Source organism: Cavia porcellus, unplaced genomic scaffold (genome assembly GCF_034190915.1).
Source record: "Cavia porcellus strain 051 isolate PalLab524CR breed Dunkin Hartley unplaced genomic scaffold, mCavPor4.1 scaffold_11, whole genome shotgun sequence".
Taxonomy (NCBI): Eukaryota; Metazoa; Chordata; class Mammalia; order Rodentia; family Caviidae; genus Cavia; species Cavia porcellus.
The window spans coordinates 36,828,707-36,845,397 of record NW_026947494.1 but is presented as its reverse complement, the minus strand read 5'-3'; the positions used below and the strand labels follow the sequence as shown (position 1 = coordinate 36,845,397).

Sequence of the window (16,691 nt, the reverse complement as noted above, 5' to 3'; positions counted from 1 at the left end):
AATGTATTGCTGTGCTGAGGTAGTGAACATTTAAATAATTTCCTGCTGTTTGGAAATGATATTGAGTAACAAATAATGTGGATATTTTTTCCAGTTCATACCATATTAAGATTCTAAAAGATACAGTTGTTTAATATATTTTATATTGATTAATTTATATTTGAAAATAGTGTATTTTTCTTTCTGAGTGACCAACTGGAAAGAAGGTGTGATGAATACAGCTTTCAGTCGTATTGTCATCAGGGAGCTTCTTCTAAAAATGGCTTTTAAAAAATGTTCAGTATCGGGGCTGGGGATTTAGCTCAGCGGCATAAACGCCTGCCTTGCAAGCAGGCAGTCGTGGGTTGGATCCCCGGTACCGATAAAAAGGAAAAAGACCAAAAAAAAAAAAAAAATGTTCAGAATCAGTGGACATTCAAAAGATGCACATATAAACAACACTGAGATTCTATCTCACCCTTATTATCAAGAAATCAACCAATAACAAATGCGGGAGGGGCTGTGTGGAAAAGAACTCTTCTCCGCTGTTGGTGGGAGTGTTGACTGGTGCAAACACTGTGGAAACCAGTGTGGAAATTCCTCAAAAAACTAGGAATAGGAATCCCATTCCCAAAAGAATTAAAGGCATCATACCACAGTGGTATATGTGCACCTATGTTTACAGCAGCACAATTTCTAATAGCTAGATCTTGGAAACCTAGATACTCATTAGCCAAGGAATAGATAAAAAAGATTTTTTTTTTTCTGTAATGGAGTACTACTCAGACATAAAGAAAGATAGACTGGAGACTTTTTTGGGTAAATGGATGCAACTTGAGATCATACTCATAAGTGAAATAAATCAGGCATACTTGTGTAAACATTGTACTGTCTCATTGGTGAGAAGCTGAAACGTGTGTGTGTGTGTGTGTGTGTGTGTGTGTGTGTGTATTTAAGATAGTTATACTACTGATTACTCTGAGTTCCCTGAAGAGAAAGATTTGTGCTGGTATTGTTTGGACAATTGAATGTAGATGTCTTGTGCTCTGGGTGACTGATTGAGGGATGACAGTGCACAATGTATGAACCATTCTTGCCCCCTGACTGATGTGTTTTTGTGGGTTTTTTTTTCTTTTTTGTTCTCTTTCAAATAAAATGGATTTGAAAAAAAAAAAGTGGCTTTGCCACTTAAAAAGCTTGCCAAATAAACATTACTGGATTCTGTGTTACTCCCTTCTTCTGGAGTTAAATTCTAGGTCTTGGTCTCAAACAAAGAATTGATCAAAACGAGAGAAAAAGAAAAACAATACAGTAATAAAGTTTAACCAAAAAACGAAAAGTAGAGAATGAGAAAAAAACTGGCTCAGCACAGTGAGCTTAGGCAAAGTTAAGGAGGAGAAAAGCAGGATGAAAGTGCCACCTGGAGAAAGCGAGGGGGGCTACTGTGAGGAAAGCCACAACAGCAAGCTCTGCTTGGCGTCTGTCTTCTTCTACGCTGTCCAAATCTTGAGGACACCTGTGGGTCCTGAGAGGCAGTGCTGGAATCCTATTAAAAGCCTGATGGGTTTCTCAGAAGCATGTTTGCAGGGCGTTGGGGATGGTTCTATACATGTGTTCCAGGATCTTGTAATTAACAAATCACACCTACTTCCCTAGCCAGTTTTGCCAAGCTCTAATCTCCTACATCAGTGTTATTGTCTTAATTTGTAAATACTGCAAATTCCTTCATCAAAAAAGAATTAACTATCACTAGTACCAGAAATCCTGCAAATCTCTAACTTCTCCTGTCTTTCACTTTTGCATGTGTACTTCCAACTATAATTTTTCTGTAGTTTCTACATTGTCTCTCAAAAACTAATGGCATGGAAGTTCTCTTAAAAGTTTGGCAAGTTTTTTTTGTTTGTTTTGTTTTTGGAGCTGGGGATCGAACTCACGACCTAGTGCTTGCCAGGCAGGCACTTACACTGCTGAGCTAAATCTCCAGCCCCTAGCAAGATTTTTAAAGAATGATATTTTGAGGGATGATTACAATATTCTTCAAACGTGCTTATTCTAGAGTGAGTGTTTTATCTAATGATTTGAGGAAAGAAAGAGCTGTTGCCAAGGAAAAGGAATGACTTCTTTGAGACTCATGGTATTTTTCAATGAAGTCTTTGATGTGGCTTATATTTTATCTATCTGTCTGTCTGTCTGCCTATCTATCATCCATCTATCGATCTATCTATCTCTCTATCTTAGTGATGGGTTCCAAATTGCTCAGTGAAACCACAGACAAATTATGCTTATTCACAACTTTAATAATCTTTGTTTTAGAAACAATTTTTGGTGTGGCACTTCCCAGTCTGTCATTCTGCCCTTAAAAGGGTTGAAATGCAGGCTTTGTAGACATGCACACTTCATTCTTCTTACTTCAGTTTCAATATCTATTTCCTGTTTATCAAAATTCCCTGTAATTCTGAAGTGATTTCCCCCTTTTTTGATGCAGTTCAGAAACTGCTAACTTGTACCATCAGAAAAACTTATAAAGTCATCAAGGAAAATAACAAACTCACTGATAGAAGAATTAAGGAAGAAACAACACCTTTCATAATAGCATCTTTAAAAAATGAAATACTTTCTGGGCATATTCCTGGAAGAATTGAAAACATCATATCACAGTGATATATGTGCACCCATGTTTATTTAGCGGTGATTATTTTTTGTCTTTTTCCTTTTTATCGGTACCGGGGATCAAACTCATGCCTGCTTGCAAGGCAGGTGCTTATGCTGCTGAGCTAAATCCCCAGCCCCTGCACCCATGTTTATAGCAGCACAATTTGTAATAGCAAGATCTTAGAAGCAACCTAAATGCCCATTAGCTGAGGAACGAATAAAACAGATGTGGTATTTTTATACAATGGGGTACTACTCAGCTATAAAGAATGATCACTTTGAGACTTTTATAGGTAAATGGATGCAACTTGCGACCATACTCATAAGTGAAATAAATCAGGCTCACATGTGTAAATACTGTATTGTTTCCCTAGTGTAAGAAATGGTAAGAGTATATAAGACACAAAATCCTCAATAAGTGCTATGTAAGGATAAGAATCTGCTCAAAGAGGGAAAAAATAATTCAGAAGAGGAGAAAAAAAGGAAGGGAAAAGAAAAAAATACTTTATTTATATAAATATACTTAAGATAGCTAAGGTGATTGTGCTACAAATTCTGTTAGTTTTTGGAACAAAACAGTTAACATTCATAGGATTGGATCAATTTTACATATTTGTGTCTGGTGATCTGAGGAACTCTTTTGAAGATTACTATGTAAAATGACAATCTTAGTTATGTTCCTACCACCTTGTTTTGAAGGCCTATCTTGTCATTGTTTTGGGCTCTTTGCTATTGTTATTTACTTGTCTTTTTTGTTTCTTATTTTTCTAGTAATTTGTTTTGTTTTTCCCTCTAATGAAGAAACGGTAGATGTACATGTAGAGGCTTATACATGCCTAGAACTTCTCTAAACAGTGTATGAGGCAATTATATTATGCATGATGAAATGAACAGCTATTTAAAGAAAAACAGATATTACGGTATACATTGCTGATTTCCTATCATCATGCTGTGAAATCCAGTAATACTTCTATTCTTTGTTTAGAGTGGTTTTAGTCTGTTTTGTATTATTTAATTTCAACATACATGAAGGTATGGACAGCTATTTTGAAGAGAACAAGAGACATTATGGTAGCCATTGTTGAAATTTTCTGGTTTTGAAGGCCTATAATGCTTTAATTATTCTGTTTTGGTCAAGTTTTATACTGTTTTGTTTTATACGAATTCATTGTGGGTGAAGATATAGACAACTATTTAGAAGAAAACAGGAGACATTATGTTAGCCACTGTTGATCTCCTGTTGTCTTTTTTTGAAATTCTGTATCACTTACATTGTTTTCTTCTGATCTGCTTTGTTCTGTTTTGTTTTATCCTCTTTAAAATAAAAAATTAAATACTTAGGAATCAATCTACAAAGGAAGTAAAAGATCTTTACATTGAAAACTACAAAAAAAATAATTAAAAAAACGGGCTGGGGATTTAGCTCAGCGGCATAAGCGCCTGACTTGGAAGCAGGCAGTCGTGAGTTCGATCCCCGATACTGATAAAAAGACAAAAAAAAAAAAAAAAAAAAAAAAAAAAAAAAAAACTACAATGTTCTGAGAAATGAGATGGAATAAGATATAAGAAAGTGGAAAGATATCCCTTGCTCTTGGGTCAGAAGAATCAACATAGTAAAAATAGACATACTCCCAAAATTGTTATAGGGATTTAATGCAATCCCAATCAAAATATCATTAATATTCTTTATAGAATTAGAGAAAATACTCCTAAAATTCATTTGGAACCAGAAGAGACGTAGAATAGCATAAACAATTCTGGACAACAAAGGCAAGCCGGAGGCATCACGATTGCAGAGATACTGTGACAAAAATGGCATGAAAAAAAGACAGTCCTGGGGATGAATGGGACAAATTGTGGAAGTGCAGAAATAACTCTTAACACACTCAGCCACCTTATCTTTGACAAAGGGGCCAAACATGGTCACTGGAAGAAATACAGTCTCTTTAATAAATGGTGCTAGAAAAATTGCCTTTCCATAAGTGGAAGACTAAGACTAGACCCATGTTTCTCATCATGCACTAAACTAAAATTAAAGTGGGTCAAAGATCTAAGTATTAAAACAGAGACACTAAATCTGCTGAAAGATATGATAGGAAGGACTCTTAAAGACACAGGTGTAGGCAAAGACTTCATGAATAAAACCCTGATAATACTACAAAATACTACAAAAAAATCAACAACTGGGATCACATTGTATTAAACTGCTTTTGCACAGCAAAAGAAATCACAAAAAGCCCAAAGGCAACTCACAGAATGCAAAAACCTAGTCTTTTACTCAGACAAAGGACTAATATCTAGAACATAGAAAGCACTGAAAAAAATCAGACACCCCCAAATTTAAAGACCCGATGAAAGATGGGTGTCTGAGATGAATACACACTTCTCAGATGAAAAAGTAAAAATGGTAATAAATATATGAAAAAATGTCAGCGTCACTGATCATTCAAGAGATGCAAATTAAAATAACACTGACATTCTATCTCACTATAGAAGATATAACTGTTACCAAGAAATCAACCAATAACAAATGCTGGAGGGGTTGTAGGGGAAAAGGAACACTTCTATTGATGGCAGTGTAGACTGATGCAGCCACTGTGGAAATCAGTGTGGAGAGTCCTAAAAAACACTAGGATTAGAGATTCCGTTTGACCCATTTCTCTTCTCAGTATCTTCCTGAAAGAAATAAAAGCATCATAGCAGTGATATATGCACACTCATGTTTATAGCAACACAGTTTGTAATAGCTAAATCTTGGTAACAACCCAAATGCCATCAACTGATGAATGACTAAAGAAAATGTGGAGGTTTTTATACAAGGGAGTACTACTCAGCCATAAATAAGGATAAATTTGAGCTATTTCTAGGTAAATGAATGGACCTTAGACTATACTCTTAAGTGAAATAAACTGGACACACATGTAAGTATCACCTCTCTGTTGTGAGAAACTGAAAGTGTAAATAAGGACCAAAATATATTAAAGATGTGAAACAGAAAGAAGTTGTTCAAAAGAAAAAGAGAACTAAGGAAGGAGGAGAGGTAAGAAAAGAAGGGAAAATGAAAAAATGAGACAAGAGGGATAAAATTGAAGTTTTGTAAATAAGGAGGGAAGGAAACAGGAAAAAAAGGAATCAAGACATATCATCTACAGGTACAAATTCTCTATGATGAATGTGAACAATTATGTATATTTAAATTGTGCCAAAAACCTTATTTTTTTTTTAACCAGGGATCGAACTCATAATCTTGTGCCTGCCATGCAGGCACTTACACCGCTGAGCTAAATCTCCAGCTAAAAAACTTAATTTAAAAAAAGAAAAAATAAATAAAATTATCATTGAGCTGAGTGTTGCGGTGCACACCTGTAATCTCAACAGCTGGGAGGCTGAGGCAGAAAATTGCCCTGAGTTTTAGGGCAACCTGGACTATATACTGAGAGCCTGTCTCAGAAACAACAAAAAATAAAATAATTGTTGACTGTGAATCCGTTTTTCTACAATTTTATACTTTCATCTACTTGTTCATGTCCAACGAAGGATAAAAATTTAGCTTGGACATTTTGAGCATCCTCACAAAGGCTGCCAACAAAATATTCACAATTCCTTGGATTATCACTAAGAGGTAGACAGCTCCTGGTTCACAAACCCACCCTTCTTTCATACTTTCAAGATTATGTGCTTGTTTCATTCCCTTTGTGTTCCTCTGTGTCTCTTCAGGCTCTGATTGGATCCTTGGGGCACTTCCCTGCATTGCAGCCATGGCGACCTTCACTTTAGCCCTGCCATCTGGAGAGTTCTCTTCTGTTCTTTTATTTTCTTTTTCTTTCCTCCTCTTCTTCTTCCTTCTTCTTGTGTCTGTCTCTGTCTCTCTGTTTCACTCAGTCTTTCTCTCTCTCCATCCTTCCCTCCCTTCTTCTGGGCTACATCTCCACTCTATTACATTTCTTTAGTATCTTTCAATCTAATGAAGTCCCTTTGCTTAATTTTTCTTCCATGATGTGGACTTTTTAAAACCCTGTTCCATATTCTAGGTTTGTCTGATCATTTATATATGATCAAATTTGGGTTTTCAATTTTTGGTACACGTTTCTGCATGTGAGGTTTTTTTTTTTCTTATTTTATTTAGCATTTACAAATATCAGAGTTTATGTTCTTCCATAGCACTTTAAAATATCTAGTTTGAATGGCCAACTATTGTTTGATAAATTCCAATGCTGGATGGCTGGGGGTTTAGCTCAGTGGCATAAGTGCCTGCTTGGTAAGTGCAAGGTCCCAAGTTCGATCCCCAGCACCAAAAAAAAAAAAAAAAAAAAAAAAAAACTATAGCAAAAAACTCCAATGCTGGAAAAATAAAATCTGCCTTACTCCCCAGAACCTTCCGTCCCCTGCAATCAGTTGTCAAAGTATCATACTTAGGAACTCAGAGTTCAATCCTGTGTGGGATAATTTTACCTTCTTTCAACTAAGAAATCTAATATTTTACTCCTATCTCCCTTGTCCCACATGCTGTGCATTGATTCTCATTGTATTGCTCCTCCTTTGGCCTGGTTTATCTTCACAGAAGCTTTGAGACTGTATTTATAGCCGAGTTATCATAAACGGCCATTAGTAGGAGCCACTGTATTAGGTGTAAAGTGTGGAGGCCACCTTGCTGGCCACTCCCAGGTGTTGCCAGGATGACTTGGGGGTAATAATGGGATATGCAGAAATCCTAGGCCTAATGTCGGTTAAACTGTCACCAAACAGGACTATGCCTATTACACTTCTTTGACTTTAACGTACCATGTGATTTCTTTATTCTTAACTAGAATTCTGCAAGATTTCTGTTGTTATTTCCACTTAACACGTGAGGAAATTGGAGACTAACACAAGTCAAATACCTTGTCCAAGATCACACAGTAAGAGGCAGAGACCACCCTTGTACCAGCTCTCCCAGCTCTTCCCAGTTTTCATCCCATCCCCATTAGGTAAATGGTGACGACTCAGTAAAGAACATAGAATGAATCTGGGGATTCCAGGCAGGGCCTCCTGGAATAACTCTAAAGGACAGTCCAAGTCCTTTATTGAGCTGGGTTTTCTATATGGGTTAATGGAGTAGGCGTAGGGGGACTAAGGTGAAGGGGCCGTGAGATTGAGGGGGTGAGAATAACAGTACATGCCCATAAGCAGTGGCTAACATTCCATTGTGGGTGTACTGTGGCTTAGAAGGTGGGAAAGGTATGCTGTGTCCTAGCAGAGTGAGCATTGTTGCCCAAGTTCAGGTTCCTTGGAATCAGCCATTCCAGGAACTTGGCCAACTGGGGTGGGGGTTGGACTTCTCAATCCCTAGCAGCACCCTGGAGTGGGATGATGGGAAGGTAGGGTGATGGAGAGGCACCCAGAAAAAGATCCAAGCTGGACATTCACCAAGGACAGGAGGATACCTGCCAAGTTTATCACTGAAACATGCTGCCCTTGGCACCATTGATACTGTTATTGGCAATAACTATCTTCAGATAAAAACAGGCCCGAACCTGCTTTTATTTAATAGTGTATATTTCGGCAATAGAACAAACAGGGTAACTACATAGTTTTTGGTTTGAAAAGTCTTCCTTTTTGGTTTGCAAGTTCTTCTTTTTGAACTGAGCATCAGATTTTGTTAAAAAAAAAATACACGTTTCCTTCGCTTGTCATGTTTTTAGCATGATAATGTGATAATACAAGTGAACCTGAGAAATGGTTACGCTTTGACCTGCGCTGTTTTGTGGTTATGCCCTCTTTTATCTCAGTCTCCTTTTTTTAATTATTTTCTTTTTTATTTTTTTCTTTTTAATTAAGGGAAAAATAAAAAAGCAGGATATATTATTATAGTAACCCACTTTGATTTCCTATTAACTTGATTTGAAACCCTGTATAGCCCTCACCATCTTGCTTTGACTGATTTTCCTATATTCTGCTTTGCTTGACAGTACCAAGTTGAAAGTATCGGCAACAACTGTAAAGACAATAAGATTCATTATGACGCCCATTCCGGTTGACTATTATCTTCTTTTAAAGCCCTGTAATGTCTCCAATGTTTTGGTTTTATTCTTTACTGTTTTGTTCAATTTTATTATAACTGATGATATAGGCAATTCTTTTTAAAATAGCAAGAGGCAGTATGGTAACCATTGTTGATCACCTAATATTTTGTTTTTACATTATGTATTATGTCCATCCTTTTGATTTGACTGACTCTGTTCTGTTATGTCACATTTGGTTTTGCTCTCTTCAAAAAAAAGTAATAAGAACTGTGGGAGTAATAAAACCCCAAATGTGTAATTGTCATTGTACAAAAGAAAGGATAAGAAAGTGCTCTAAAGACTATAACCGCATATATATTTAAGTGTATAAGATAGATAATCATATTACTGAGTTTTGTTGGATCTTTGAACAAAACTGTTTCCAGTCTCACTGTTTAAAAGTCCACTTTATGTGCTTTAATTTTGTAACTTGAACAACTATTTCTAAGATAACAATATGTAATCTATTAACTAGTGATTTCCTACTGTTTATTTTTTCTGAAATTCTGTATAACTTGTACCCTATTTTTGTTTTTTTTTCTTTTTCTCCTTAATTAAAAAAAAAGTTAGACACTAAAAAAAAAAAAAACCAAAAACAAAACAAAACAAAACAAAACAAAACAAAAAAAACCAAACAAGTGAACCTGAGGAAAATAGATTTTAAGTGTGCTTTTTTTTTTACATTTTTCTTTTTAAGATTTTTTTATCTGTTGGTACTGGGGATTGAACTCATGACTGCATGATTATAAGGAAGGCACTTATGCCACTGAACTAAGTCCCCAGCCCTAAAGTGTTCCTTTTAAATTCTGTGTTACTGTCATCCAATGTTATCACAGTGCAAGTCTGAAAAGCTGAAGAAAACAGCATTAAGAGAAAGAAAATAGCTTTCTGGGGCTGAGGATTTTTTTTGTCTTTTTCATTTTTGTAGGTACTAGGGATCAAACTCACGACTGCCTGTGAGTTCGATCCCTGGTACCGATAAAAACGAAAAAGACAAAAAAAAAGAAAAAAAAAAAAAAAAAAAAAAAAGAAAACAGCTTTCTGTGCTGCCCGGGGAGGGGTCTCTATGGCATTGTTCTTGATCCCTATCTTAATTTAAAGGGAAACTTTCACAAAATTCAGTGCTGGGAAATGTTGAAGCTAGAAACTGAACACAGGTGAAGGGCTGTGGCATGGCTGGGGTAGGCTGATTCAAGAACAAAGAGACACTTTAAAGGGCAAGATAAGAGCACAGCTGAGGACACCTGGCTCTAGCCCCAAATAACAAGATAAAGACTGCAGCCACAGGCATCTCACTCCTGCTGTCTATTTCATACCACAGATGTTATCATGGAGATAAGACAGTTCTTTTAAACTAGCATAGAATACCACCTGGAGAAGTCGTTAAGGTGACTCTCCAGGTCCTGTCAGATCCTGCCCTTTCCTCAGTATCTCATCTCCTTTTTTGAACACCTAGGAAATACAGGCCGCCCAGAGAAGCTCTTTGTCTCAGCCCCCAGAATCTTGAACTCTGCTAGGGGATTTTGATCTTTCTGGAGCCCTAAAATTATGTCACTTGTTTCATTTATTTAAGCCTTCACCATACACTTATTTGGGAGGTTGGGGATCTTGGCCAGGTCCCTGACTGTGCAAAGATCTTGATAGCCTACGAATGAAGGAGGAAGATGTTCTCAAATTCCTTGCTACAGAAACCCACTTAGGGTGGCACCAACCTGCATTTCCAGGTGAAGCAGTATATCTACAAAAGGAAAAGTGATGAGATCTACATCATAAATCTGAAGCAAACCTGGGAGGAGCTTCTGTTGGCAGCTTGAGCCATAGTCATCATGAGAGTCCGACAGACGTCGGTGTCATATCATCTAGGAACACTGGCCAGCGGGCTGTGGTGAAGTTTGAGCTGCCCCTGGAGCTACTTTTATCACTGGCTGCTTCACTCCTGGGTCTTTCACTCACCAGATCCAGGCGGCCTTCTGAGAACAGCGTCTTCTGGTGATTAGTGATCCCAGGGCAGACAACCAGCCTCTCATGGAGACGTCTTATGTCAACCTACCAACCATTGCTCTGTGTGACACAGATTCTCCTCTGAGCTATGTGGACATCGCCAATCCGCACAACAGTAAGGAGCTCTGGGTCTGACGTGGATGCTGGCCCAGGAGGTGCTGTGCATGGTAGAACCACCTCCCGTGAACACCAGTGGGAAGTCATTGCTGATCTCTATTTCTACAGGAGTCTTAAAGACATTGAAAAGGAAGAGCAAACTGCCACTAAAAAGGCTGTGACCAAGGAAGAATTTCAGAGCAAATGTAGTGCGCCAGCTCCCCAGTTTACTGCTCAGACCAGGTTGCACCCTGGTCTGAAGGCATGCAGATGACCTCTGTGCCCATTCAGTAGTTCCCTGCTGAAGACTGGAGTACTCTGCTGGCCTCAGAAGACTGGCTGCAGCATCCGCTGCACATGCTACTGAGTGGGCAGGAACTACCACAGAGTGGGCTTCAGCTGTTCTGCAGACACTTCAGTAAAATGGAAATGAGGCTGATGGAAAAATAAAACACCAATTTCTGAAGGAAAAAAGGGAATTAATAGAGTAAAATGTGAAAGTAACTTAAAACATGTCACAAATTCTAAATCAACCGTAACAACCAACATTTACAATTAGAATAAAAACAATGGTCTCTAACCCATTTCAATTTAAATGATTTTCATTCCATGGCTCTTTCCAGTCCAGATCCATGCTGCTACACAATTTTTGGGTAACTATCAAAGACATTAGATCATCTGATACATTTTACAAACTGACTGCTATTCTGGATAAGTGTGCCATGTGTGAAAGGCTTGGTGATGAAGCATTTAGTATGTGGGCCTTACAGGAGGAAGTTAGATCATTGCAAGTATGCCCTTGCAGGGACAATTGGGACACCTACCTCTGCCTCTCTTTCTTTGCTTCTCTGCCTGAGGTGAGCAGTTTTTTGGGCCACATACTCCTACTATAGAGTACTCCCTCGCCACGGGCCTACGAGCAATCAGTCACTAACCGTGGACTGAAACCTCTGAAACTCTAAGCCAAGATATATCTCTTGTTAAATTTCTTTATCTCCATTAGTTGTAGCAATGGAAACATGATTTTATTATAATGCAATTAATTGTAACTTTGAGGATCTTGGGCCTAGGAGACTAGATTGTTAAATAAATTTCATTTTAAAGGCTACTATGCAAGGGATATAGCTCAGCAGCCCAACACTTACTTGGCAAGCTCGAGGTTATGAGTTCGATTCTTAGTAAAAAAAAAAAAAAGGATATTATATGTACTTAGTCAAAATTACTGTGTTGCTGTTACTATACTATGAATGAGTTATTATACTATGAAAAAGTTAAACTTTCTTTTAAAAAAGTTTTACTACAACTTATTAAAATGACATTTTTGTAATCTTTTGGTTGACCATAGTTCTGTCCCACCTCATGCCCATCTTGTGCGTTCCCATTTTTCCCCCACCTTAGACCCACCTCATCTCATGGTTTTGTTCTATAAAAGTCTCTACAAAAAACAGCATTTTCAGTCATCCACTGGGGGCTCTTTCTGTTTCTCTCTCTCAGATAGGGGCTTTCTTTCTCTCAATGAATAAAGTCTGCTCTTAAAATTTTTTTAAAATATATTTTTATTATATATTTTTTGTGATAAAATATTCACAAAAATACAATAGAATTTGTAACAAAAAATAACATCCTTTCATCCTAGTTTCTTTATTCCAGTCTTACTTCTTGATGGTTTTCTTTTACCTTTCTTTAAGTGTTAGCTGTTTTGGTGGCCACTCCCATAAGTTCAAACGAAATGCTTAGCTAGCTTTTGTTTATCAGCGTTAGGTAATATCTAATGCCTCTTCATTGCTCCCTACTTCTTTTCTATTGTCCCTTCTTATCCTAGTGTTTGATAGTTTTGTTACTATTGTTTGTAACTTTGAATACTATCATTTTAGCTATCTCCTGATCTAAGATTTTGGCTAGTGCTCCAGCCTCTTTTCTTCTTATCTGTCCGTCTTGTACTTTCTATCCTGTCTGCTATACTTCTACATTTCCGGGGCTAAAGCTGACAACTATAAGTGCACTATAATCGTCTCCATTCTTTGTTTAAGGCAGAATTTCTCAACCTCTTGGCTGCTGAGATCTTGAGCTGGATAATTCTTTGTTGTGGGAACTCTTTGATACCTTGTGGGTGGGTTGGCAGTACCTCTGGCCTCTGTCTACCAGATAATACCCAATATGTCTCTAGATATTGCCAAATGTCTCTGGAATTATGTGTGTGTGTAGGGGGTGTAGAGATTATCTAATTTTATCCCAACTGAGAATAGTGGCCTGGAATCTAAGGTGAATTCTAAAACTAAAAACCACTGAGTTAGAAAAAATAAATCTAAGATGATTCCCCAAATTCCCTGCCATGAAATATACACAACTCCTAAATAATAATCTAGATGTTGCAATAAAGATATTTAGAGGATCTAATTATGGTCTATAAGTCAGATAATTTTAGGTAAGGAGATTATCTGTGCGGGAGTAACTTAGTTAATTAAATTTGGGTCTCAGGTTAAAATCAGTGAAGTTGGAGAGATTCCAAGCAGAAGAAGGATTTGACATGCCATTGTTGGCTTGAAAGATGGATGGGTCCATGTTGCAAGGAATGTAGGTGATCATTAGGAACTGAAAGCAGCTCCCAGCAGACACATAAGAAGCAAACAGGAGCACCATCATTCAACCACAAGGACAACCACAACCAGTGGGCAATAAGAAGAACCTGGAGAAGATTTTTCCGAGGAGCTTCCTGAAAGAAATGTAGCACAGCCAATCTGTTGATTTCAGCCCTCTTAGATCTTAAGCAGAGGACTCCATCAGTTATCTTGTGCCTGGGCTTCTGACTTACAGACTCTATGCTCGTAGATGGGTATCATTTTAAGCAACTAAGTTTGTGATCATTTGTTATGTATCAATAGAAAATTAATCCAATCAACAAACAGTACCCGCATCATCCTGATTATGTAGGGACTATCCCCTGAAGGGCCAAGTTGTAGATTAGAATTTAACACTCTTCTTAAAAAACAAACTCCACAGAATTCTGTTTGAGTGAAATAAGTCTGAAGAAATACAATCATTTTTATACTCTTTGTATGATTTAGATATTTTATTTTTTCCCAGATATGGCCAATTGTCCAAATTTTCTACATTTCTTGCTACTCTTTTCTTTGTTGGTCACTCACTTGAAATCTTAGGGCTCCTCCTAAATATTGCAGTGTTTCTCATTGTGTGTTAGAAGCCGTCTATAGTTCTAAGATTTATAGATAACAGAATTCACACCCATTCTACTGGTGGGAAAGGTTGAGCACTTCAGTTTCCCAATAGCATTTCTATTAGTGTAGTCCCTCAGCTTTCTGTCTTTTTCTGATGGTTCCCTCGGTGTTACGGCCACCACGGTGTGAATTTTATAGTCAGTCACTTTTGTGGGAAGACGACCACAGCTTTCAAATTATTCTGAGTTGGAAGGTATACTCTGTTTTGTAGAAACATGGATTTTGTATGTAGCACCAATAAATACCCACTAACGATTCCCGCCCAAATCGGGTTGCCTAGCAGACAATCCTCAATGCTCCCCTCACTGATACTGCAAGCAAACCAGAAAATGCAGGAGATGGGCAAGGATACTCAAAGGTGGTATCAGTATCCCTCCCTGGGAGATCACAAAAAACCAGAACTATGACTTGTACTTTACAGTTTATAGAACCAATTGCTACTATGTTGGGAAGCCTAGCACTTCTTCTACAATTATAAAATCATTTTCCCTTTGAGAATATTTGGAAGAACCCCAAGTTCATTCCATCCCACTGTGATTACATTCTTCGGCACAATTCACTGACAGGTTACTTGGGTGACTCGTGTACTGTAGCCTCTACATGATGTTGGCATTTTCCCTGTTCCTAAGTTATCAAAATGCCACTGCACTGAGCGGTCAGACACTCTTGTGATGACGGTGTCTGCTGAGGAATGAGAAAGCTCCTGAGGGTTAATTTCTGCCAAGATCTGGCCTGGCAAAATGTGTTAAACCTAGTATGACTGGGCTCTAGTTTCTCTCTGTCTCTCTCTCTCTCTTTCTCTCTGTCTCTGTCTCTGTCTCTCTCTCTCTCTCTGTCTCTCTCTCTCTCTCTCTCTCTCTCTCTCTCTGTCTCCTTTCCTCCCTACCCCTCTCATTCTCTCTCCTCTCTCTTTCTCTTTCTCCAGTATTGGAGTTGTACAACAGGGGTGGTCTACTACTGAGTTACATTTCCAGTAATTAATAATAATAATAATTATTATTATTATTATTATTATTAGGGCCTCCCTAAGTTGCCCAAGCTATCCTTGAACTTGTGATTCTCCTGCCTCAACCGGCCAAGTAGCTGGGGTTATATGTGTACACCACTGTATCTAACTGTCAAGTATTCTTTTTGTGGGGGAGGGATACTGGGGATTGAACTCAAGACCTCGCACTTGTCAGGCAAGCGCTTATGCTGTTGAGCTAAATCCCCAGCTCCTGTCAAAGTATTCTTAATCCCAGAATTTTCATATTTAATTTCATATTTTTCCTACAGCTCTGGCCTCATTTTTTTTTGTCTTTTTCCTTTTTAATTGGTACAGGAATCGAACTCATGACCGCCTGCTTGCAAGGCAGGCGCTTATGCCGCTGAGCTAAACCTCCAGCCCCCTCTGACTTCATTTTAAGATGAATTTATCTCCATTTCCACTCATCTTTATCCCAGGACATAGTGCGTATAAGTAAGTGAAAGAACCTTCTCTGCAGAGGAGGTGGAGCAGAAGTGATGGCCTCTGGCTGACTAATTTTGCTGACCAGAATCATAGTTAGGGCAAATGGTCCAATTCATATAAAGACTATGGCTTGGGAAGAAAGAAGGGTCAGAGTATCCTTGGGAATTTTGAAGGGTGATAAATATGTTCGATTCTCTTCTATTTGATTTTCCCTGTTTGATTCTCTTCTTTCAGTTACCTTGGGTTCACTAAAATGGTTAAAATTAAAAAGATAAAAATGGCAAATATTGCTGAATACATGGAGCAGTTGGAACTCTTATTTGTGCTGAAGGAGATGTAAATTAATAAAATCATTGTAGAAAATGGTATCTATTCAAGCCATGTCCCTCATCTATGGTCCAGAAATTTCACACTTAGTAAAATCCAGTTAAGTGAATATGTTCACCAAAATACACATATAAGAATATTCACGGCAGTCCCCACTTTGGAAACAACATTAAGTATCCATCAACAGTAGAATGGATAAATTTGTTTTTTAGATTTATTTTTATTAGCATGTTTGAAGCAAATAATGATTATATTCATGATTATATTCATGAGGAGTTGGTACATGTACATAACACATCTTAATTCTTTTTATTTTCCCTCCCTCCTCCATTCCTCCATCTCTTAATCTCCCTCCCCATTAAGGTAGTGACAGATAGTAAAAGACGTATCTCTATTTCCTCTTTTCTGTTGCTCTTTAAATTATTTATAGCTCAGTAGTGTAAGTGTCTATATGGCGAGCATAAAGTCCTAAGTTTGATTCTCAATACCAATAATAATAATGATAATAATTTATATGATAAACTATGAAATATTTAAATTTGTGTAACTGATTAACTTTGTTTAGCATTATTGTCTCAAGGTACATCCATTTTCCTACATATGTTTTGAGTTTATCCTTCTTCCTGGCAGAGTAGTACTCTGTTATGTATAAATGCCACATTTTCTTTTTTTGTTTATTACTTTGAAGGTAGTAAAATACAACCTAACAAGACAGAACTAAGCCAATCGAGACAATGTAGTGAAACTGGTATAGAACGTCACAGCAGGTTACTGGGATAACAGTAATGGGTATATTAGTATATCTTATTATCTTCACAATTGTTGTCCTTTCAAGCAGGTACAGCAAAATCAGTCCAAATACAGAACATCATAAAACCTATCAAAACAGAGTACTGTATAGAGCAATAC

The 16,691-nt window shown here is 37.5% G+C and overlaps 2 pseudogenes; one reads left to right on the top strand and one right to left on the bottom strand.

Moving 5' to 3' along the window:
• Positions 1-1,978: 1,978 nt before the first annotated feature.
• Positions 1,979-6,319, bottom strand: LOC100733696 (UBX domain-containing protein 2A-like; annotated as a pseudogene).
• Positions 6,320-10,302: 3,983 nt separating this feature from the next.
• LOC100733975 (small ribosomal subunit protein uS2-like) lies at positions 10,303-11,304 on the top strand (annotated as a pseudogene).
• The last annotated feature ends 5,387 nt before the right edge of the window (positions 11,305-16,691 follow it).